Source organism: Prinia subflava, chromosome 7 (assembly GCF_021018805.1).
Source record: "Prinia subflava isolate CZ2003 ecotype Zambia chromosome 7, Cam_Psub_1.2, whole genome shotgun sequence".
NCBI lineage: Eukaryota > Metazoa > Chordata > Aves > Passeriformes > Cisticolidae > Prinia > Prinia subflava.
In genome coordinates, this window is record NC_086253.1 from 15,945,817 (window position 1) to 15,969,936 (window position 24,120).

A 24,120-nucleotide genomic window follows, 5' to 3' on the forward strand; every position below is an offset into this window, starting at 1 on the left:
GATGTAGCACATGCAAGGCAATGTCTTGAGACCCCACACCCACGGTGTTCCAAGACAGAAGCGAGAAGAGCAGCTCCAGGCAGTCTGAAGCCAGAGGTTGTCCCTACCACATTCATTCGATCACCCAGTGGCTGCAGCCTGCTTGGTGGGGAAGGGCACCTTGTCAGTGGCGTGTGTCCCACAGGCAGTCCCTGTCATGTTCATTGCTGTTGACAGCACCAGCGAGTGCCCTTGTGCTAACGAGAGGGCAGGTAGCTGGCTCCAGGCATCAGCACTCGGCTCTGCAGGAGAGATCCCTGCTGCCCAGTGCTGACAACTTCTGTGCAGGGCATTTTGTCAATGCTGCTGACATCTTGCCTTTTAGGAGTACATCTGGTGCTTGGGAGAATGCTGAGGAGTCATCATGATCTGGGAAGCTGCCTGATGGGTAATGAATAATCACAGTGAATAACCCAATGCTTCCCAGGCATTTTTTAACGTGTAGGCTCCATAGACAATAAAGAATTAATGAATATCTTATTAAAAAATTCTCACACAAATGCAAGGATACCATAAGGTCTTCTTTATAATTATCAATCACTACTGCTTTGCCCTTGGAAGCCAGCCCAGCTCCAGCTGCCTTTTGCTTTCCTTGCCCTTCTCTCACAGCTTTGACCGACTTCCATTCAGCCCTTGAATTTTAACTCCCAAGACCCCTCTATGTTTTCTAATGGAAATGCTATGGCTTGGCAATACCCTGCTGTACATCTCCGTGGTCCTTTCATATGTTTGCAAATTCTCCAAACCAGAAAACACAGTGAAGTTCTGTTTGTTACTCTCAGGTGACCTTTCAAATGGGCTTTCAGAGACAAATCTTTCACTCTAGTTTGTTTTTTCTTCCCTGAAGGCAGAGTCAGTGGCTGTGTAATGATGACATTAGCATATCCTGCAAGCGCTATCAACTAAGGCAAAAGGCAGAGGAAATAGAAAGGACAGCTCTACAGTCCTGAATGCATCTCTCACATGCTGCTGGATAGGTGGGTCTATGTTGAACTGTTTGCTTAGGCCAAAATAAGTTGAAGGGATTTTTATGTTTACTAAAATAATCTAAGCCTAATTAATGCTCTGTCAATTCATGTAAGTTTACTTTCTGCACTCTTATCAAGCTGAGATGTGCTGCTTAAAAGTGGACCATTTGTGAAAAAAAACCCCAAACATATAAATAAAGCTTTCAAACAGGTAGAAAATGAAATCCATGACTGTCCCTTTACATTATTTGGATAATTAAACAACTTTGAAAAGTGCAGACAGTCAAATCAATGTTGTCCTGAAGTTTGCAGGGGTGAGAATTATTCATAAAACCTGTAAGCTCACATGCCATTAGAATAAATACCCCAATTATTATTAACCGAACTCAAAAATCCTTTAGTGAAATCTCTAGACGTGGGAACAGAAAAACAATAACCTTAAATCTTTATGTAGACAATAAATCAAAATTGTGATTTGGTTTATCCTGCCTTTCAGTTTTTTTTCTGTTTCTCAACAGAAACAGCTGGGAGTGGGAAACCTGCTCTGTACACAGCATAGGACAAGAGTTAGCCACGTAAGAAATATTAGCTGATGGAAAGATGCAAGATCATTGGCATGAAGCCATTTGGGCTTTTTTAGCACAGGAATTTAGTCTTTTGAAATGTAGGCACCATTTTAAGAAGTGTTTTGAGGGTCTTGATGAGTGTGAACATGAGTCTGAATCATTTCCTTATTCCAACTACTAAACAGTATGGCCCAATTTGCTTACTGCCCTTAGGGAATGGACACCTTCAGCTCCATAAGACTACTTTTCTTCTCCAGAAAGTATCTGTTTGGAGTTGAAATTCATTGAACTTGTTCAAAAAGCAAGAGTCTAGCTTGTCAGATATGACAATTGCATTGACATGAAGACTCTTCCCCACTACAGTAACCTGTAAATTGATATTTAATGTCTGCATTCCTACAGTCCTCCCTCCCACCAATCCCTATTTCTTTACCAGCTCAGTAGACTTTTCATTGTTAATTGGTCAAAAATTGCTTTCCTAAATTGTGTGTTTGATCTTGTTGTTTAATCTGCTGGTTTGTGGGTTTGGTTTTGCTTTTCATGTGTTATAACCTTTCCTTCTTACATAGAGTAAGAGTATCTCTAAATAGACGAATTTGGACATTACTACCCTGAACCTTCCTGCAGATTAGTCATGAAGCTTCCTGGGCACTTTATTTTCTGTGCAAATTAAAATAAAAAATATCAGCTTATAAGAATCTATGTTGAACTGTTTTGCTTGGGCCACAAAAACTTGAAAATATGAAAAAAGTGGTGCTTTAAATCTGGCTAGAAGAAACATCTGTGAAATAGTTTCTTCAGTGTTCACTGTCAGCTTAGCAGTGTCTGTCTTCCAGCAAGCTGCACTGCACTGAGGTTGGTTGTTGTAATCCCAAATGACCAGAAGACCTCAATTTTGCTCAGAAAAGCAATCATCTTTTGTCTCATTCACATTTTTGTTGCTCTATCAGTAACTGTACAGGCACAATCAAGGAATTATGGTGTACTGTGTTCAGCTTCACAGGCACAGTGAGGATGGCTGCTCTTAGCCATGCAGCTTTATTAGATTTATGGAATGTGTTCTCTTCTTCTGTATGTTGAAAAATTGACAGAAAAAAGGGATTGAATTTTGAAATCATTGTGAAGGTCTCCACCAGGGCGAAAGGAGCATAAACATGAGAAATGTTTATTCAGGAGCACATAAGAGAATCTGGAAAGTATTGTGTACAAATGGGGGAAAAATAAAATAGCAGGAGATGTGCTGAAAAAGCTTTCTCTGGGCAGGTGTAATTGGCTCCCACCAGGGTGTGATGAGCTCCTGCTCAAGGAAGGGGAGTGGGTCTACAGCTGGAATCAAAAAGTAAACTACATAAAAGAGAGTCTGCTGATAGTTCCTGGAACTGATCCTGAGAGGCTTAGGGACACAGTAATTGAATCAGCATTCCCTTTTTCCTGGATTTCACTCATTTTGTTTAGTATGTGTTGAATTCAAGAGCTAGTGATGTTCAGGGAATACTCTTATTGGATGCCTCACTCCTGATCCTCTCAGTTCCACTGCTTTTTCCTGGTTCCCTCCTACCTAACAATGCAGCAACCACAAGTCAGCTGTGCTTGGAGACAGGTACCTTGGGATATTCCATCTAATCAGTTGGTAAATGTGTTAGAAGAATTTGTCTGTGTCTGATGCCTTAGGCAGTTAATGCTCCTTACTTAGTCTGTGGGCAAACTAATACTATCCAGTCTGATTTGTTTAATTATCAACTTATAAATCTACTGTAGAAAATTAACAAAACATGTTAAACAACACATATTTCATTTATGCACATGATCTCTGTTATATTACCAACTTACTAAATTGATATCATGAAAAAAGATAACTGTGTATAAGGTCACTGGCAATTTGTTTTCCCTTATTATAAATAATTGTTTTTCCAGTTTTCTTCACTAACCACCTAGTTGATTTTTATGATTTGTCTGTTTTTTAGAATTGCATAATATAAAATAACATACATATTTAGTGGATATTTACACACCCACCCACCAAATTTTCTATTTTAACAATCCTAGGCATTATTTCAGCAAGTCCAGTAATGATGGCAGTGTGAAAACTGTTCTTTCATTGTTGCACTGGACTGGAGTATCAAAATGATATGTTTACATGTATATGAGTGCATGAATATATTAGAAACTCTTTATAAAATTTCAAATACAGTAATGGGATCTGTATGAAACTACCCAAAGATACCAACTATAAAAAGACCTGATTAAGTGTCTGTAATTTCAAATAATTTGAACAAATGGTAAAAAATTCTGTTATGACTTGTGATAAATAGCAATATTTGTGATTGTTAGCAAAATTCCTCAGTCAATAGATTTATTTTCCTTATTTCTTGGGTTAAAATTAAATTTTACTTTGATTTGGTTACACTGGAAGATCAGTTTGAGATACAAAGTTTATGAAAAACCTTCAGAAGTGATAAAATACTTGACTAGTATCATCCATATGAAAGTCTTCTAGCTATACAACTATAAGGAAAAAAGGATACTGAATATTTTGACTGTTTGCTTTAGAATATTCATTCTAGTTTAATTTAACTAGCTGTACCATTAGAAAAGGAATGATTAGGAATATACATTTGTTAATGAAGTCTGGTTTTTGTTTAAATGAATACACACACACTTCTTTTAAGAGGAGAAATCAACAAGGTGATGTATGTCCTCTTAGGATTCATAATCTCTACCCTTTTGGATTTAGAAAAAACTGCACTTTATTGGGAAAACCATTTACCCTTTTACCAAGTTTACATAATTTTTAGAAATAGCTTTTCCTCTGCTCCCAGCTTTATTCTAATTCCTACCAAAAAATCCAAAATGGAGACAAAAGAACCCCAACCCAACCAAACCAAACCACAACAAAAAAAGAAAATAAAAGGAAAATTTCAGAAAACTCAAAGAACCAAAGAACAGGATGTAAATCAGGTGGAGGAATCAAGACTCCCACGAATAATAAAAAGTGACAAAAAGAAGAATTAAAGAATTATTTTAAGTATTCATTAAGAGGAAAAAAAAACAGAAACAGGAATAAACAGCAATTTGTTAATATACTCTTCCACTTTAAGTTTTTATTCCAGAGTTGATAGAAACTCTGATGTATCCTTCCTGTTTTCTGCTTCTTTCTAAGCCATGAGTTTTTTTTCCTTTGTTGCTTTTCTAGAGTTCTTCAGAGAATCTTTTCTTTTATTGAGTATTTATATCACTTAGAACTGATGTATGGAAAGAGTAATAAAAATAAGTGGTTCTTTCATGTCTGACAGACCAATGACTGATCTTAGTATTTTAATCTTGTGATGAGTGTGACAAAAGAAGACATTTACCCAAACAAATTACTGCACCTAGGTGTGCAAAAGCACTAAGTGCAAAAGTGCAAAGTGCAAAAGTGTTCTCTGTGTTCAGATTTGTATGTAGACCAGAGAGTGCTGCTGTATCTGAGAGTCAAAAAAAATTCATTAAATGCTTATAATTGCCCTTCCAATATTTCTGATTTTTAAGAATTAAGTCTGTTAGGAAAATAAATACCTGTAGCCCAGGTTATAAAAACAACTCACTACTTATTTTAAATTACTTATGATCTGTAATATATCACGCTTTAAAATATTTTTTCTTTCTGTAATGCTTTTACAAACACAGAGATGAAATAGTTGAATCCCAGTGCATCTGTGCAATATAAATAAATTTAATCAATACACTCAGAGGACAAATTAGCTGAAGATAACTTAAGGATATTTTTGAAGTCTAGAACATAAAATTATTATGTGTTTGCTACAGAAATATCCCATGATTATTATTAAAGGAAGTAAAAACCACTTTAAATAAAAAATGTTTCTGGCAATTCTATATACTAACATCTAACCCTACCATGCCAGAGTCCCTTCATGTCTTTATGCTTCTTCCTGGAAAACATCATAAAATATATATTAATATATTCATAATATATTTAAAATTCCTATATCTGATTGAGAATGTAAACAAATTTGAGTAGACTTGAGTGTATGACAGCACATTTTGGATATGTTTATTAAGCTTTGCCTAGTTCAGTCTTTTTGTCTATTTAAATTCCAGTCAACAGTGATTGCAGTTTTACCTAAATGAAGATAAATTCTGACTATGAGAGTTCCTTTGCTACATGCCATAGGAATTTTTTCTTCATCATTTAAATGGCTTATCTAAACATATGAAACTATTCCAACACAGAGCATACACAGATTCAGACTTTATAATACAGGAGTATCATGGGAAGGGAGACTCTGATCCTAAAATTACAGCTTTTAGATACGTGTGGTTTTTACATTGATAGAAGAAAATTAAGGCTCGAATTCCAAAATGCTGGGAGCATGTTTGTGTTTCAGTGTTTGGAGATTCACAGGTGCCATTCCCTGTGCATTCAGTTAGGGCACAGCCAGAGAGAAGGATTCTGGCTGCAGCAGCTCTGGGTTAAACCAGAAGTACCCTCCCCCCAGTGCTGCAGGTTTAACTATTCAACCACTCACTAAAACACACACTCTGGCAAGTGGGTTGAGAACTTGCCTTTCATCATCAGTTTTCACCTATTTGTTGGTGCTGTGGTTCACGCTCTTCCCTCCTCTGGGCTGTCACCTTACCTGTCCATGCCAAAAGCAACACACCCTGCCTGCATTGCACCAATGCACATGGGCATGAAACTGCTGCAACACTGATCAGCACAAAAACAAGAACACACCAAATACTCTTGGATCTGGCTATACAGATCACTGCTGAATGTTACATTTCCTGGGAGAAAAAGGGGGGGTTTGTTCCTTTTCTCCTCCTGATATGTGAAGAATTAGATGTTTTTATAAAACATCATTTTTGATAATGAATTTTATTAAACAGTCCCCTTACACTTGTCTTGAAGGAAATGGTATCTTTGGAACAGCAAACAACACTTTGGGACAAGATAGAGCAGTATTTAGACCTTAAAAAAACACAATCCAGAACACAGGAAAGGAATGGCAGGTGCTTTTAGTTACAGGAAAGGATTAAGCCAAGTGCACACTGAGGCAAGAAGAGTTCTGATTTCAGGGGCAGGGCAGATTGCCAGGTGGAGTGTGTAATTGAGATGAAGAAAGAAAAAATAAGGAACAAAAAAATTCAGTAGTTATATTAAGGTTGGGATACAGAAAGCAAAGGAGGAATGACAAAACAGTGTAATGTTCAGGGCAGTCTTCAGTAATGCAGGAGAGCAGAGTTAGATGTCAATTCTCTCCCCTGTATTGAAGGGTCACTACCATGGCCTTTGATTAGTTGTTTTATTTCTTTTTGCTGCATTTCTTTGAACAAGAAAATCTCTTTTCAGGACTGCGAGAATAAATAAGCTGAAGATTATAAAACAGATGCTCTAATAGCAGGGCCAGTATGAATAACTTATACACACAGGAGAAAAAAGGGAGCTTGAAGTGAAATCCAACCTGCAGATATCTATCTAAGCCAAATTTAGCAGTGCAGCTGAGTCTAGTTGGGTAATATGGATCTGAAACACATAAGAAAGTAAATTTTGGTCAAAAATCAGAGGGGATACATCAGTGTGACACTGACTTTAAATTTTACCTGGAACTATTGTTTTCATCATTCAAGATTCCTTATTTGAGAGAGGATTTGGAGGAAGAATATTAGAAGAAACCTTGCACTGTATTTCAAAATAAGCAACTACATTATTCTATTAATATTCATTAATTCTACTATTCATTAATATATTATCTGCCACTGAACCATACACATAGGAAGTTGAAGTTTTCTGTATAAAATAGAAAAATATGCTCTTTCACGAAGACAAATAAGTCACTATGTTGTGTGAAAAATGATCAGTAGATACAGATATTAAAGAGAGATTCTACTCACTTTCTTGTGAGAAGCCAGAAGGTCTTAATCTCATTGTTATGGAAACTCCCATGAGATGCTTTTTGTAATCAGCATATTCACAGTCCCTTTGGGATAACATTTATTATTAGAAAAAGTATTGCAGCATTTGAAATCAGAAATAAAAAATTTTTAACAGGGTTTATGAGTAGAACATGAATCTCTAGTGAATACAAGTACACAGAGAAGTGAATTTATAATAAACTGTATAAGGAAGTACTCTTTTGAATACTTAACAAACTCTGATAAGTTTTTGTAAGTAAACTTTTTGTATTAAATTCTGAAGTCAAGGGATCAAGCTGACCTCAAAGACCTAACCTTCCACTGTATCTGTGAAATATGGATTATCCATCTAGGCCTTGACTCAGCAAAGTATTTTGGCATGAATTTCTTTTTAAATTCTTCACTGAGCTACAATAAGAACAGCAGAATGTAGAATCCTATTTATGGAACAAGGTGATAAGTGATAATTTAATGTGTTTACGTTTCGACATTTTTGAAGAAAGAAGTGCTGAAAACCAGTTTTGATGCTAAGATTTTCTTTTCACACTATTTGTAATAAGTCCTATGGCCCTTCTTTCACAAATAGTTAGTCAAGAATACATCCTTAAATGAGTACGTTTTACAAATCAATAAAACTGTGCATCTAAATAAGCATAAGAAATTACTTGTTCAAGCATATTTCAAGGATGAAGATGTAAATCCACATAGGGAGTTAAAATGTGTACAAAACCAGACTGTTACTCTCTTCATGTATTACGACAAATTCCATAAAGAATGACTATATCTTCCTGGCAATATCCAATGGAAGAACAGTGTTAATGGGAAAGGCAGAAAATAATCTGCAAGAAGATTATTCTGACAGTTAGATGCCAATAGAAGAGCTTGGATGAAAATTTACTAAGAATAAATTATATAACCGTATAATTAAAATCTATTAAATTGTATGCATTTTATATGATATAATTAATATAATTAATATAATTACAATTAATTACAAGATTAATGAAATAATATTAAGTTACATATTTCTTCCCAGCAGTATTATGCTTACATTGGCTGCCAGCTTAATTTTCTCAGTGTTTCTCAGTTCTCTATACTGTACATCTAAGAAAAATTTCTGCCTTTATGGAAAATGCTGATTGCTAGCAGTGGAGACAGAATTTTGCCCTGGATGGAAAACTGCATCCAAGGCAGACTTAAGTTGTGTCCCTGGGACAAGAAAATAGGGAAACTATTTCTGAGGCTCGCAGTAAGGCTCTGGAGGATATGGCTAATACCTCATGAGCAGATGCCCCCATGCTTAGTCTTTCATATACATCCAGCTAGACTGTTAGAAGGAAAATTCAGGATATATGGAGCCAGATGTGCTGATGACATGAACTAGCAGCTGCTTGGGAGTCTGAGCTGCCATACCAGATAAAATCTGTCCCATGGAGGTTAGCACTGCTGACCTCTGCATGTGTGTGGCTCACAGCTCTCAGTGGTGAAGCCATCAAAGAAAGCAGGCAGAGCAAGAATCAAACCCTAAAGAGAACATGGTGCATATTCTCGGTCTTCTCTTGCTTTTCTGATTCCTTCCCTCTGAATGGCACAATAAAAATTGTGTTAAATAGCAACATGGTTAGGAAATGCAGAAGAGCAATGCAGAAAATTTTACATAATTTCAATGCTTTGAGTTTGGGTTAGATGTTGCTGAAACTAGAAAAGTGCTAAAAATACAGGGCTAGAAAAAGTAATTAGCAAATGTGCTTATGTTACTGAAGAAAATATTACAGCCAGCCATTACATGCTCACTCACTGAAAGCAAAGACTCTCACACTATGATAATACAGCAGTAGGCATTTATGTTTGCACTGGTGTTTTTGGTTTTGAATTTAGGTAATTTAAGTTTTTTTGAGGGTAAAACTTAAAAAGGTTGGCAAATGAGTTGTTCCAGTGAAAGAACTCATAAGTTCTTTTGCTGTGCAAACCTCTTGATTGTAAACACCTCTGAGAGATTTCTGTAATTCTTTCTGGTCAGATGGTAAATACCATAAAATCAGCCTCTCACGGTGTTTTTCTGCCCTGACTTGCTTGAGGTCCCACGGAAATCTCAAAAGAGCAAAATGAATAAACAAACTGGCTAAAATTTTAGATTACAGGGAATATTTCCATGAGATTAATTTAGAAGACATATTAGGTGTGTGGAGGGTAAGTTGCTGTTTTGGCTGTAATATTCACTAGTAATGGAAAGGAGAATTTATGGACTTTTTGAGTCTTAAGGCTAGTTCTGAAGGTTTTTGGATAACCATTTCTGGATATTGTACTTTACTTGTATGAGTTTCTGATTTTTTTTAACAGACATCTTTACAACTAAAAATTCCTTTCTAGAAAAGAAAACCAACCCCCATGAGGTGGAGGGTCAGGAGGGTCAGAACCTGATGGTTTTTAAGGTCCCTTCCAACCCAACCCATCCCATGATTCTGTAATAAGTAATTTTGGGACAGTCCCTCAGTTCTAGTGGATAACTGCTTCTGTGCTTCCAGGCTTCTCTGAGCAGTGGCCAGGATCTATATTTGGATTCATTCTTCAATCATTTCATCTCTCTTCTGTAATCCACAGTTTAGCCTCTGCTGTGCTGGTTTATATTTATTCTGCAAATGGCTAAACATTCTAATGCTAAAAGAAATCTCCCCGTTCTCAACCAAACTGTGTGCCAGAGAGGTAAGTCATGAAATAATATACCTTTGCACAGAAGCCAAACATGTGGCCACCACCTGAGAAAGGAGGCTGTGAAAGCAAAAGCATGTCCTGCTACTGCAACAAGAGCTTTAAAATATTACAATTGCCTTCTGGCCTGTAAAAATAATGCAGGTTTCAGCAATACCTTACAGTAAACAGTTGCTTATTTTCCCATGGAAGTTTTATAACTTTCCTTTCTTTATGACTTCAAAGACCCCATTTGCTTACCTTCCCAGTGTTTTCATATGCTATAATTTGTAGAATAAAATGAGATTTTTGTGCTTAATGCAGTTAATGCCCTGCTAAAAAAGATAATATATATACTTTTAGTGCAGTATTCATGTTTTCAAAAAAATATGGATGAATGCACACATTCAGTTGATTTCAGTGTTATTAAGGATTGCATTAAATTACCATGTCTCTATATAAGTGTCCTGTAACACAAATAAATTTCCGGTACTGAGACTGTAACCTGCTTCAAACAGAGGGTTCATTCCCTAAATCTTGTGATACCTCATGAGTAAATTTAACAAAGAACTTTTGTAATTAGCATCATGCACGTGAAGGAAAGTATAACTGCACTGCTGAATGTTAAACTTTTATGGGCATGTACTGTTATGTTGCTATTTCTTTGTGTTGTGATAGAAACAGAGAAGATGTACTAAGCTCAACATGATGATATTTTGAGGATCACATTATGTAATTTGTATTCTAATTGTGAGTCTCTGTTGATTCATGAACTGTTTGACCCTTATGTTTTGTCTACCTTTTGTTTTCCTGCTTGTATTTTAAATTAAAACCCAAAAATCAGTGAGACAAAAGAAAATATTTTTGCTAGTCAGACAAAGCCTAAAAAATAATAGTAGTGATATCAGTCGTAGCAGCAGTTGTAAGCAGTAATACTAATATTAATTTTATTAGTATGGAAACCTACTTTAGTACATGAACTATTGCTTTGCCTATCACCTAAAAATAATCTATGAACACTGACTGGTGCTGCTTAGTGAGAAATCTGACACAGAAAGATTTTTGATGGCTCAAGAAGGAAGTTTGAATATTTCAAAGAAAAAAAAATTAATAAATGGTAGTCACTCTTTCTAATATGGTCTTTCTCTGACCTGAAAGCAGCAGGAAAGCATTAGGCAATCAAATAGACTGAGCTGTCATCACAGTTTGGGCATTTCCTTCTACTCTTGGACAATATCCTTCTTTTAACAATTCAACTCACTGCTTTCTCTCTTGCATTCATGGACATGAACGACTAATTAGACCTTAACACAGATAATGGTAGAGGATGTTGTGAACTCCTGCCTAGATGATTTTATCCTTACTTCTCTCTTCTTACCTTTGGAAGGGCCTTTCCTGCACCAGGTCAGCATAACAATCCACAGAGTGTATGGAAGAATATCTTTATGGTGATGTATTTGCTCCCCAGTCTCCAGGTCCTGTTGCCTCTTTAGGTCATTGTCATGAACAAAGCAGAAAAATAAGGGGTTTATTTAAATGCTTACAACCTCACAATGATTTCTATGAATAGCTCACTTCAAATATGTTGAGCCATTCTACTCTCATATAAGGGAGCATTTTTTTGTTAGTTTCTGTCTTTTATTCTTCCATTAGAGAGAGTGTTCTTACAGAGATAGTAAGTCACTAGGATTTAAAGGATAGGGTATATGTCCCTGTGCAGTGAAGAATGGACATTTTGTGTTGAATCCAGAAGGAGTCATTGGACATGTGAAGAGGATAGATAGGCTTGATGTTAAATGTGTTTCCAACTATGTATGCAAAGATTTTTTTTTAAATCTTTTTCTCTTGGAGAGAAAACAACTATACCACACAAGAGATGGAGAGGACATGACAAGTATGCAGAGAGAACACCTCACTAATTAAGTCTTTCTTCATGGAAGGTTTTTTGGGGTTTTTTTGGGGGGTGTTTTTTTTTTTAAATGCATGCTTTAAATATCATGGGTTTTGTTAAGGGCTAAACTATAGGGAGAAGGATTGTACACACCACAGTAGTTAGTTGTAACATGCAATTCTGTACTTTTCGGATTTTCATCTTTCATCTTTCTGTCCCTCATCCCTTGGATCTTCAGCAGTAAAAATCTGTGCATATTCTGTTCCATCTCCACATTTAACTGATAGCATGGAAGACATAAATTCACTCAAAAAGACGTGCAACCAGCAACACAGGGCTGCTTTCCTGAAGACCTGCACCAAAGGTGTACACAAATGCATTATTAGGCAAATGGCTGAAATCAACCCACTGTTAGTAGAAAGAATACATAAAATACCTCTTGGACACAAGTCAACCCCAATAACAGCTCCAGCCTTTCTTAGTCTAGATACTGTACAGAGTTCTTCTAAGAAGACTGGGACAATGATATTTCAAACTGAAACTCACTTCAGAAAATGTGTACGTGCAGGAAGGGATGGGTTCTTGTATTGTTCTACTTTGTTTATATTTTTGTTTTTCTGCCTGATTTGCAATATGAAATTTGAGATTTTTAATGTCCATATGGATTTCTTATTACTAGTGATAAGATAAACAGAAAACATAACTTTGAAAATTTGGAGAATTTCACTGTGCACAATAAAACATGTTGTCAGTACTTACCATCCTTAGCATCTGTTTAAATTATTGCAAGATATCTTAAGTAGACAGAAGAATTTTAGCTTTTTCTTTTTAATGGAGAAATTTGGGGAAGGTATTCTCTTTTGTTCAGTACTTAATTAGCTCTGTAAAAGTGAGAAACTTCATGTATATAACTGGTATGAAAAACCAGTTATGAACCAATTCTTAATCACAAGTTCCACTTGGGATAATAGCTGAATAACAAATCAAACACACGTGATATAAACAAGTGTTCTTGATTACAAAGGCTTTGAAGTAGAATTTGCATCATAAACCAAATCTAACAAGATGCACAGTTTTGCAGGCTAAGAAAGACAGTATGCTCTTTTATTCATTTTTCTCATTTTGAACAACATTATTCTAAAAATTACATGAGAAAACCAACTATTGCCTAATAAGTTCTTTTTATCCCCTAGTGGGTGTTGAATTGGTCTGAATTATTTTGTCAGAATTCCAGATCTTAGATAAGATATCTGTATGCAGCTAGGCACTAACTTCCATTTGTCCTGTTTTGATTATGTCTTTTGCATATTGTTAAGTGACACTTCTCCTCTAAAGTGCAGAAAATCTTAGATCTTTAGCTCTGCTCCTGGGAATTTACTATAAATATACTTGTGTTATGCTGTCTTGAAGTTTTTTCCTAATCTAGTCTGCAACAAAGATAATAGACAGTCAACATTCAGCATTTAAGCTGGGAAAAAAAAAGTCAAAATTCCTTGGTTAAGCAGTCCATAAGGTTAAAAACCTCAGAGATTCAATGTTGAAAAGTTTCCTCAAACTCTCTGGCTGTGGAAGGAGTATGACAGCAGATGTACGTTGTCTGCATGCCATGAGTTTTATATTTCCTTGCTCTCAAACATTGTGTACTTAAGTAGAAACTTCCTCTTGAATGGTCAGGCTTTCCAACCTTAAAATTTGTGAGGTCTGTGGGTTTGTATTTTATCTGTGTTGCAATATCCTTTTAAGGCCTTTTCCAAAGAGGCTAGTGTCATTTCTGTAAATAATTTTTCCTTTCATGGCTGAAGCTAAGAATCATCATTCCAATGCAGTGTGAAAAGTGTGACTCTGTTATTATTAACAAGACTATCTTATGAGATAATCTTGTTAATAATGCAAGTCACACAAGCGCACAAGATTTTCTTCTTGAAAAACTTTATTTCCTCTGATGCTTTTTTCATCTTATGGGACTACCTTACAACTATCACTTTATAAATTACTACTAAATTATGCAGAGGAGCTTATAGACAGGCTTACTGTAAAGTAAGTTTTGCTTAATAATCAGTTCTTATAACAGTTTTTATGAAAAACATATGGGAAAACATGCTTTGTGCATGATAATGATGTCACACAGAAAAAACCCCAAAGCTGTAGGTATAAAAGGGATCACATAACTTAGGGCAATTAGGAGTCCTAGTTCCTCTCCTAGTGCAGGATCCTGCATTTGCTTTTGTTGAATTTCAAATGTGTTCCTTTCTGCCGATCTCTCCAACCTGCCCAGGTCCTTCTGAAGGGCTGCACAGCACTCAGGGGGATCAGCCCAAAGCTCCTCCCAGCTTTGTGCTGTCAGTGAACTTGCTGAGGAGCAATCTGGACCTTCATCCCAGTCACTGAGAAACAGTGCTGGACCCAGTACTGAACCTCAGGGGACCCCACTCATGACAGGCCTCCAGCTAGATTACCTGATTGCAGCCCTCTGGGATCTGCTGTTCAGCCAGGGCTCAATTCACCCCACTGCCCACTCATCCAACTCAGACTTCCTCAGGATGCCACAGGAGACAGTGCTGAAGTCGAGGTAGACTCTCCACAATTCTCCACTCACCCATCTGGGTGATCTTTTCATTGTAAAAGGCAATCTGGTTGGCCAAGCATGATTTACCTCCAATGAATGTATGCTGACTACCCTTAATCACCTTCTTATCATCCCTATGGCTGGAGATGGCCTCTAGAATGAGGCACTCCATCACCTTTCCAGGCATTGAGGTGAGGCTGATAGACAGGTAGTTCCCTGGGTTCTTCTTCTTGCCTTTTTAAAGACTGGGTGACATCTGCTTTTTCTTCTTTTTCTTACCAGAGAGAAAAAGAAACTAGAGTTACAACAGAAGGACAATTAAATTGAGGCTTTTGGGAAAATGGAGGTGAAAATAACTCCTCATTTGAGGTATGTGTAGTAAAGAAATAAGGAGGAAGATCCTTGTGCCCTAGAAGCTGTGCAGCATGCAAATAAGAAATGCTAGGTTCTCCAGGCAATGAAGATTTAGGGCTGTGGATTTCTTTCATCAACAGTGTGCCAGCATTATACAGAGCAATTCCAAATCAGATTGCCAAGGGTAAAAGAGAATGATGCCTTGCTGTGCACTACTCTGGTCTTTCTGAGAAGTTTCATATAACATGTGAATTTGTGCTTTCTTTGGCCAAGTGATTCATTCCCCACAGGAGAGACAGTAAAGGCTGTATTTTGCTACTGGCATTCTTCTACAGCTTTTAATTAATTTTTTCCGCATTCATTTTGTTTCAATAAATTGATTCCTGTTTAATGATTCATTTGTGGTAGTTACTTATCAGCAAAAACAATATTCTGGCAAGAAAGGCCTTGGACGGGTCTTCCTAACATGTCAGGTGTTACAATGCATACATTGGTTCCATTCCAGCACTTGGCTTCCATCTGAACACCACAGGAAGTAACCCTTCCAAATTTTCTTAAGCCAGTAATTCTTACTAATGACAGAACTGCCTAATACTGATTCTGTACGTAGTCCAGCACCATTCAGTTTTGTTTCTCAGAAGTTACATAGCTTATATGAAGATGAAGGTGAGTAATGGATATAGCCAAATCAACTATGCCCTGAACATTTTGCAATCAGTTCAAACACAACAGAAAGATTATTTAACTGTGCTTATAGTGGAAGCAACAAAATTGCTGCTTTCACATTTGGTGTGCTGGTAAGCCTCTTTTCTATGTAATGCCCTTCTTCAAAGATGATGAAATACTTCAGAACAATGTTTGACCAAATCATGGAAATGACAGGAGTTTAGAAAAAGATTCCTGCTCAGAAAATGGCAAGAGGAAGGAACTCACATATTTTGTCTTGGATCACACACAAAAAAAGACAGGACTAAATTTAACGCGGGCCAATGCAAAATGGATGGTTCCAAGATAATTTTTCTCTTTTTCCTGTTTTGATTTGAATCCTTATTTATGTCAAAACTGCCTTGTTTGGTTTAGTTTGTTTTTTTTTTTCCTTAGATGGATCTATGTTTCCATGTGGTGCAAAGTCTGTGAAGAAGTCAGAATACTTTGCTGTGGTCTGATCCAGGATAACTAATAAAAAATTCAGTGTACAGATTCCTATTCAGCAGACTTTGGAACACACCCAAGTGTTTATAATTTCCATCCAAAATATGAAAAATACAAGTGTCTGGATGCTACTCAAAAAAATGCATTAATGCAGTTAAAATATTTTTTATTCAAAAGCAAAAAAAGATGGAGTCTTGCAAGTCTTTCTCCTCCCACTCTTGCACTCTGTATGTCTATATAATCACGGAAAGTTATAGTGTACTCTTTTTCTTAAATATTCTTAGTTCTTTTTCTTTTCCAGAAATCATGTTTAACTAGTCCAGATAACCATGTTATGACAGCCACTTTAGTGAATCCAGGTATTGCTTTGCTGTATATTCAAGGATCACAGGATAGATAACAATACAGACATAAGAAAAAATGTGATTGCTTGTTGAAAATATGAGAGCTACATTGCAGTTCACTTTTTATACATTGATTCTTCTATATATTTTCATAGCAATCACAGTAATAAATTCTATTAATATTACAAAGAGGCTAACGTGATATCTACCAATTTAGTTGTGATCAAGGCTTAAGCAGAGACTTCCGAAGTTAAAATTCACATCTTTCCTAAGAAATGCTAATAGGCACAAAGGAGAATAAATTGACCATTGTGACATTGCAATAGTTAAAATATAAAGGTTAAAGCCAATTTTGGTTACATCAGCAGTAAAATCCACTTACTTTGGATTAATTGGTGAAATTCTGCAATTTTTCCATGCAATAACTCACTTTTAACATAATTATTTGGAATAAGGTTCTGATCCCTGAAAGTTTAGATTAAAATGAAAAAAAACCCACTAGCCAAAATTTTATTCCTCTTTTCTCAGGTGAAAAAATCCTAAATTCCCACTATCTTCTTCATTTAAGTACAGCTGAATTATGAAGACAATTATTTCATCAACTACTGTACTCCAAATCCACATAAGTCTCAAACCACAGAGAAACTCTCAGTGTGTAATATGAAATGGAAGGGTGAAAGATGGAGAAAAGGAAGTGTTACATTAGAAAGACCTGCAAGGTATTTACAGATGTAATTAAAAAAACAATTATAGTTAACCTGAAATCTGCCATTTTGAAAATGTGGGAGAATAAACATGAGAATAACTGGTAGAGAGGTAATGCAGAAGTAATGGAAAAGAAAGACTTCACTGATCTTCAGTAATGACACTTTTCTCTCATCAAACCAAACCAAAATGCAAAACAAAACAACCACCCCAAACGAACAAAAACTACCTCAAACCCCAGACAAGTTTACTGAATGAGTTAAAAAAGATTTTCTTTTCAAAACATATAGTCAAAGTATTGGTTTTCATATATTTTGTCATTCTTTTCTCCTCCCCAGATACTCTTCTCTTTGTGCTTGAAGGTTTCCAGCATTAACAATCTTATTTCTTCCTAAATTCCTCATACAGCATGAGTTTTAAGAGAATATTTAACAACTGGTGTTAAGAAATTGAAAATCCTGTGTGATTTTTATTGTTTCATTAAGCTGTAGGAAATGTGAGTATTTTTCTTTTTTTCTCCTCTTCAGATTCTATTAATGTTTGATTTTGAAAAATCACCCAAAACCTTCCTGTGTTTGGAAGCTTGATTCTACTCAATATTGTTTGGAGAGAACCAAATCTCCACTTAGTAATGGAGAGAATGTTAACTAATATATACACAAGGCATGCTTTCCCCTTAGGCAGAACATACCCTTCACTCAAAGAAAGAATATGTGAGACGTAGGAAGTACATTTTGAGAAGAAGCCTTTACAGTCCCCTATAAAAATCATGAAAACTGAAGGCTGTCTGTAAGCTTACAATGCCTGAGATGAGTCTATATTTTTTTTCTTTTAGCAAAAGATCTCTTAGCAAAACCGATTTCTACCTGAAAATGAGTCATGTAGATAATCTAAACCAAGAAATTGCGGATAAACAAAGCAGTGCCACTAAGACTCCATTTTCCCATGTTTACCATTAATTTTATTTACCAGGTGAATTTTTTAGGACTCTTGATTATCTTTTATTACATGTTTATATTTAATTTCATATAATGGTGAGTTGATATGGCTATAGTTTTTAGGAATCAGCATTATTAATTAGTATTTATTTCCTTTACAATTATATATTTACAAGTACTTCATATTGAACATAGATCTTACAATTCTGCATCCTCCTAAATGAAAAAGCTTATCTAGACTTGTCTCTGAATAGAGGTGGCATGGTTAGGATGTATTGTGCCTCAAAGCATGTATCATGCTGTTGTCTCTGATGCTGTCAATTACTGACACGTCACTAAAGCCCTGCTGTCACTTCCTAAAAACTTGGTCCTTAGGGCCTGTCTGCCTGTGTGTGCGTGCAAGAACAGTGGCTAGCACCTTGTGGGTGTCACTGGAATACAAATGACTGTGATTCTATTGTGTGGAGCATTTCTTTTGCCCAGTAATGCAAAATGTTGCATTTATCATTATGATTGAGGCTACAGATGTTCTCCACAGTGAGTATTGCATAGTGGGAAGCCGTATGGAGGGAGTCTAGCAGCTTCCTAACATCTTGTTTTCAGCTGATCATAAAGGACTTTCCAGGGTTACAAATACCACAGGACTCATTGTGCAGGTGGGGAAATTGAGGTAAAGAAAAATGAAGTCAGTGTCAGATGAAGTCAAAAGAAAGTCTCCCTTGTTAATGGAAAGCGCAGGAGAAAAAATGGAAACTCTTTCAATAATAACTCATTTTAATTTAGATATTTTAAAAGTTTCTATATTTCAGCATCAACTGTTACTAGGTCATGCCTACTAACAATCTGTATTAAATCAGCTAATTTTTTGGCATAATTATAGTGCAATATTTTTAAAATATATTGTAAACATACATTTTTATGCATTAAATACATAAGACTCAAACTAATCCTTCATTTTCTTTGTGCAAATCTTGTTGTTCATTTTAGAGAACAAAATGAAGAACAGGTATCTTTTATTCCTACAATAATTTTAATTTGAGGGATTTTCAGAATTTAAAAGTACTGAAAGAAATGTGTTCTTTACTAGCTTTCCTCAATGTCATACATTTTCACTCATTTTTTATAATTCAGAACTTTCATATAAACACCACTATTTCTGTTGCTTTCTTCTACTTGTGACATAAATTTGCTATCAGTTTGGCTGCTCTCAGTTCAGTAGATGCAAACCTATGCTTCAATTAGGAGTGGTGTTTTAAATACATTCTTAGCCTAAAGCATGGTGGTAGGTGGTTTATGGAATATAAAATAGTGTTGTAGATTTGGGGTTTATGTGTTTTGCTTCCTGCCCTGGGGAAAAAAAAAATCTCATTGCTAGTTTCTTCTTTCAAAATCCTTCTTTATATATATTCCAGCACTTATCAAATCATTAAAATTATCAATTTCGTATATTCACAGATTAAAGTTGTGTCTGTCAGTACCTTTACAAGGTATTTCTAAATACCATATCTATATTGTTTTGGGTCCAGACATGAGGAACTTATATTTTGTCATATCATAAAAGCATGGCCATCTGATATAAATGAAAGCAGAAATATGTGTTTCTACTTTTTTTCAATTGTCTACTACTTCTTGAACACTTTCTATACACCTTCCTTATGTACATTATGACTCTATCTTTTCTTCTGAAACATTTTGTGCTCAAAATAATATTTTCTTACTAGTAGTATTCTTTTTTAGCCGAGATGGTCTGTTGCTTTATTCCTTGGAATAAATTACTCTACCTGATATGAAATGTTATCTTAAATACATCTGTTCATTCTTTGCATGGTGGCACTATTATACAAATGATGTTGGGTGACAGTGTGTGGGATGAAGAAGGAAAAGAAGTTGCTACTTATTTTGTCTATTGCTTTGAAAAAGAAAAGTCTGATTTTATTCATTATGTCTTCAAAAAACCATTACATTGACTGGGTTATCATTGATGTCCTCTTCCAAAGCCTATTAGAATCCTGTAAGAACCTGTCCAGTAACTTTAATGGTTATTGATTAAACCTCCAGTAGACACTGTTGTACAGAACTACTTCTGTTTGGTATTCTGGAAATATATTCCTTATTATACATTCCCAAACTGTTTATTACCTTAGAAATAGCACGTTAAAATATAGAATTGACACATTTAAGATTTCTATTTGGATTTCCCTTTTGTACAGTTATAGATTACAGGGAAATATATCTATTATTGACATTTGTGTTGCTGTGTGGCAGCATAATTTGGATAATGACACTAATTGCTCCTTTCACCTGCAATATTCAGTGAATGAAAAAAAATCATCTTGAAGATTAACCTCCAGACTGCACATGAGAATAATTAAACATGTACATTTGCAGAAACAAACATGCAAGTACCTCCTGCAGGTTGGAGCCCTTATTAGGCTTCAAGATTACATAGCTTGAGATAGTTACAAGCATAAAAATGGAGTTCTGCCAATCACCTCTGTGATGAACTGCTGGACAATTTGGTGAACTAGAAGCTCCTGGTAACATTTAATCATTTCCTCAATTCTTTGTGAGCATTTATTTCTGAGACAATTTCTAATGCTTCAAATCTCTTACCATCGCTGACCAAAATACTGTTTCCGATAATTAACTCTACAAAATAACTTTTTCTTCCTTTATTCAGAATTCACATTTTTTTACCATAGTTGAACACTTGATGTTGGTGAAAGATAGTCATAGACAAGTGTATTTTTCTGCGTACATGAAATCCTTGGCTTAGAGTCCATGCCCTAAAACATGGCTATGTTAGCAGAAAACACATGATAATCTACCTATGTAAACCAGGACTGTATTTAACTTTTGGAAGGGTCCAAGACATTTGGTATCTTAAATTAGGACAAGAAATCAAGTTTGGCATAATTTGGGAGATTTTTAGGTTACAAATCTTGTCTATTTGTCTCGCTCTTAATGAAAGGAAGTGGCTTTGCAAGCAGAAGGATATATTAAATAATTCCCATAGTTTCTAAAGACTCTCCCAAACAGTCCAAGACAGTTTTTCTGTAGTATATGTAGTGCATTCCATAACCTTGCTGATGAGCTGTGAAATGAAAATTGTAACCTAAATGTGGTCTTTCTGAAATGCATTTTGAAAAAGAAATAACTGCATCACTGTGTTAGATATCTTGTGCACCAAAACTTATGTTGGCATTGGCATTATTTTGGCATCACAAGTGCCAAAAACTTTTGCTATCTGTGCTTGCCCTTGTCTATATATCTTATTCTGAAGGTTCATGCCTTGCCCTTTGTCTTGTGAAATGCAACTGCCCACAGTCCCTTGCTGAGGACCAAATCCACAGATGAGTTCAAACACTTTATTTAACATTTTTTGTGGTTTGGATTTTAAAGCATCATCTGTTTTCCCATTACTAAGAATAGCATTATTTTTGCCAGCAGCATGACCACAATGACTTTTAAACTAATTCCTGTTTAAGTCTTGTTGCTGTTTAAGCACTTTGCTGATGCTGTTTAGTAGTTACAGATCCCTGTTTTCTGGAATGTTCCAGGAGTACAGCGGGTCATAACTCTAAATAAAATGCACGAAAAGGATTCTGGATGAGTTATGTATCCTACGTTGCTCTGTGTACCCCCGCCTAAGTGTTTTTATACCATAAAGCAATTATATATGGAATTGTACCTCTAAATCTCAAGTATTATAACTTAAATCAAATGAAAATAAGTTCTGAGAGGACAAAACAGTCAGACAACCCATGTCCCAAAATAACTGACCCAGAAACAACTCCAAAACCACCAAAGCAGCAGCATCTGGAAACCTGTGAAGAACCAGATGCTGTTGCAAAAATATCTTCCACAGTTTGACATTTGGTGCTGTGACTGACATCCAAACTACTGTTGTAAATAGAAGGAAACTTACCACCACACTACTGCTACTCCTCCTTTAGAAGAAAAAAACACTATAGAACATGATTCAAGACTTCCAAGTAGTTAGTGAGTAGAGGAAAGGTAGGCAAAATGAGCACCTGTAAACAAAAAAACACACTAATTAAAGCATCTTGCTGTGTACTTCAGCATTTTCCGTCATTTTAATACGGATGAACTCCCACAGAAACTCCAGATCTGCCCCTAAGACCTGGCATTAATTCTCAGGTTTTCTCTAAAATGCTACAAACAGCATATGAACTACACTTGTCAAATTTCAGAAGACCTTGGAAAGTGGACATTGCTTATTTTTGCGTGTTTACTGAATTTAAAAATTTACTTACAGTAAAAGCCATTGATTGAAAAAACTTTTATCTCAGCTGACAATACGTATCACTGGTAATAATTTTAAAATGATCTTTCTAATTTCACTGTGTTCCCTTGGGAATACTTGCTGTCCCTTACCCAAAAGCAGATCTCTTGGTGAGGACTTCTCTCTGATGTACTTCAATTTTATTAATTCTCCTTTCTTCTTTTTATGAGTTTTTTTTCTTCTATTATAGTCACCAAATCCACTCATCAAGCAGAGAAAAAAGAGACTGACCTTGTTCATACATTGCAAGCAGGGGTTTAGGTAAAAGAGGCTCAGAGAAGGATGAGAAAAAGCAGACTAAGATGAGTAGGATGAGATAAGCAAATCAACAGCTGATGTTTTTCTGTTAAAAATAAAGCAATGAACATGTGTACAGGAACATTGAGCAAATCCTTCCTGGACTAATTTGAACTAAGATTTAAAATTAATTAATAATTTTCTACTTGTTTACAAAATTGCTTGTGAGTTAAGTAGCCTTGGTTGCCCCTGTGTTTACTCCATCACTCAACAAGTATGAAAAAACTAAAAGAGTTTAGAAAAAAATTAAAAGAACTCATATAGTCCTGCCTTTGCTCCTGGCAAAAATGTTGCAAACAGGCAGTTCCTGTGGCTCAGCCAAAGTGCTGTAACTGGTTAAGCTACAATAAATTCCACAAATGTGTAAGCACCTCGGCTGGCTTGTGTGTGCCGTGCAGACGCTCACAAGGAGAGGAAAGTGAGGCCAGTCCTTACTGCAGGCACATCAGGAAATCACACTGGCAGATCCTTTACTTTCTATTAATTCCCAGTTTCTTTAAACCCTTTTAGCCTTGAGCACATGCTCAACATATTCTGAATGGTGTCCTGAATAGTTAGAGGCCACTTGCTATTTTAGCAAGAGGAGGACTGGCAACTCACTGTATTTCTAGGTAGCAAGGGCTGTACTGAGACTGAGGCTTCAGCAAGCTCAATTGTCTTGCTGTTACTTTGTATTTTTCCCATCTGTTAGTAGCCACCTGTTATAGCTCATGCTTATTGCTGATTAGGGCTTCTTGACACTACTGCAATAAAAAATAAATAGCAGTCAAAATAAGGGCAATGAGTTTTTCAGGATGCAATGAATAAGTGCATTATGAGTGCATTCATTTTCTGAGTTAAAAAACTGAACAGAACCAAACAAAACTACAGATTTGAGAGACATTTTTATTTCCCCCCTCCTCAGAACAAGAGGTATTGACTGCCTTACGTATTTATTTCTCAAAACTGATTGCACTTGGTAAAAGTGATGGTAAGATCTTAAAACTGACTAATGATCTTTGGTTTCCCAGTTGAGATTCTTTAGAGAGACCTAAACATGCTTTGGAAGAGAAGAAAAAAAGACTCTAAGAAACCTGAAGTCTCTAGCCTTTTTTGCATAATCTTGGTCAAAGGAAACACCCGAAGTGGCATAAGTCTTAATTAAATGGTTTGGTTTTTAAGCAAAACCCAAATGTTTTCACTGATGAAATGAAAAACAAAATGTTTTCAGACATTCCTAGGACACTGAGATGAGGAAAGAATTGGAACTGACCTCATAAACCCAGTTTATGTGGTTGCTTTAATCCAGGGATTGAAACTGAAAAAATGACCTGCCTCTGCACTCTCTACAATGTGCTGTGACTTAAATGCATAGTTGAGATATGTTTCCCAACCAAATTCTCAGAATAAAAGA

At 35.9% G+C, this 24,120-nt stretch overlaps 1 long non-coding RNA gene across 2 annotated transcripts; it reads right to left on the reverse strand.

Moving 5' to 3' along the window:
* Positions 1-7,465: 7,465 nt before the first annotated feature.
* LOC134552512 (uncharacterized) lies at positions 7,466-22,653 on the reverse strand. 2 transcript variants are annotated; one of them, XR_010080884.1, is made up of 5 exons: positions 22,523-22,653; positions 22,053-22,158; positions 12,219-12,418; positions 11,553-11,661; positions 7,466-7,551 (listed from the first exon to the last, which is right to left on the reverse strand). It is a non-coding gene; the product is annotated as an uncharacterized LOC134552512 (long non-coding RNA). The 2 variants fall into 2 exon arrangements; XR_010080883.1 differs by lacking the exons at positions 7,466-7,551; positions 11,553-11,661 and having other exon boundaries at positions 11,836-12,418.
* Positions 22,654-24,120: the final 1,467 nt, after the last annotated feature.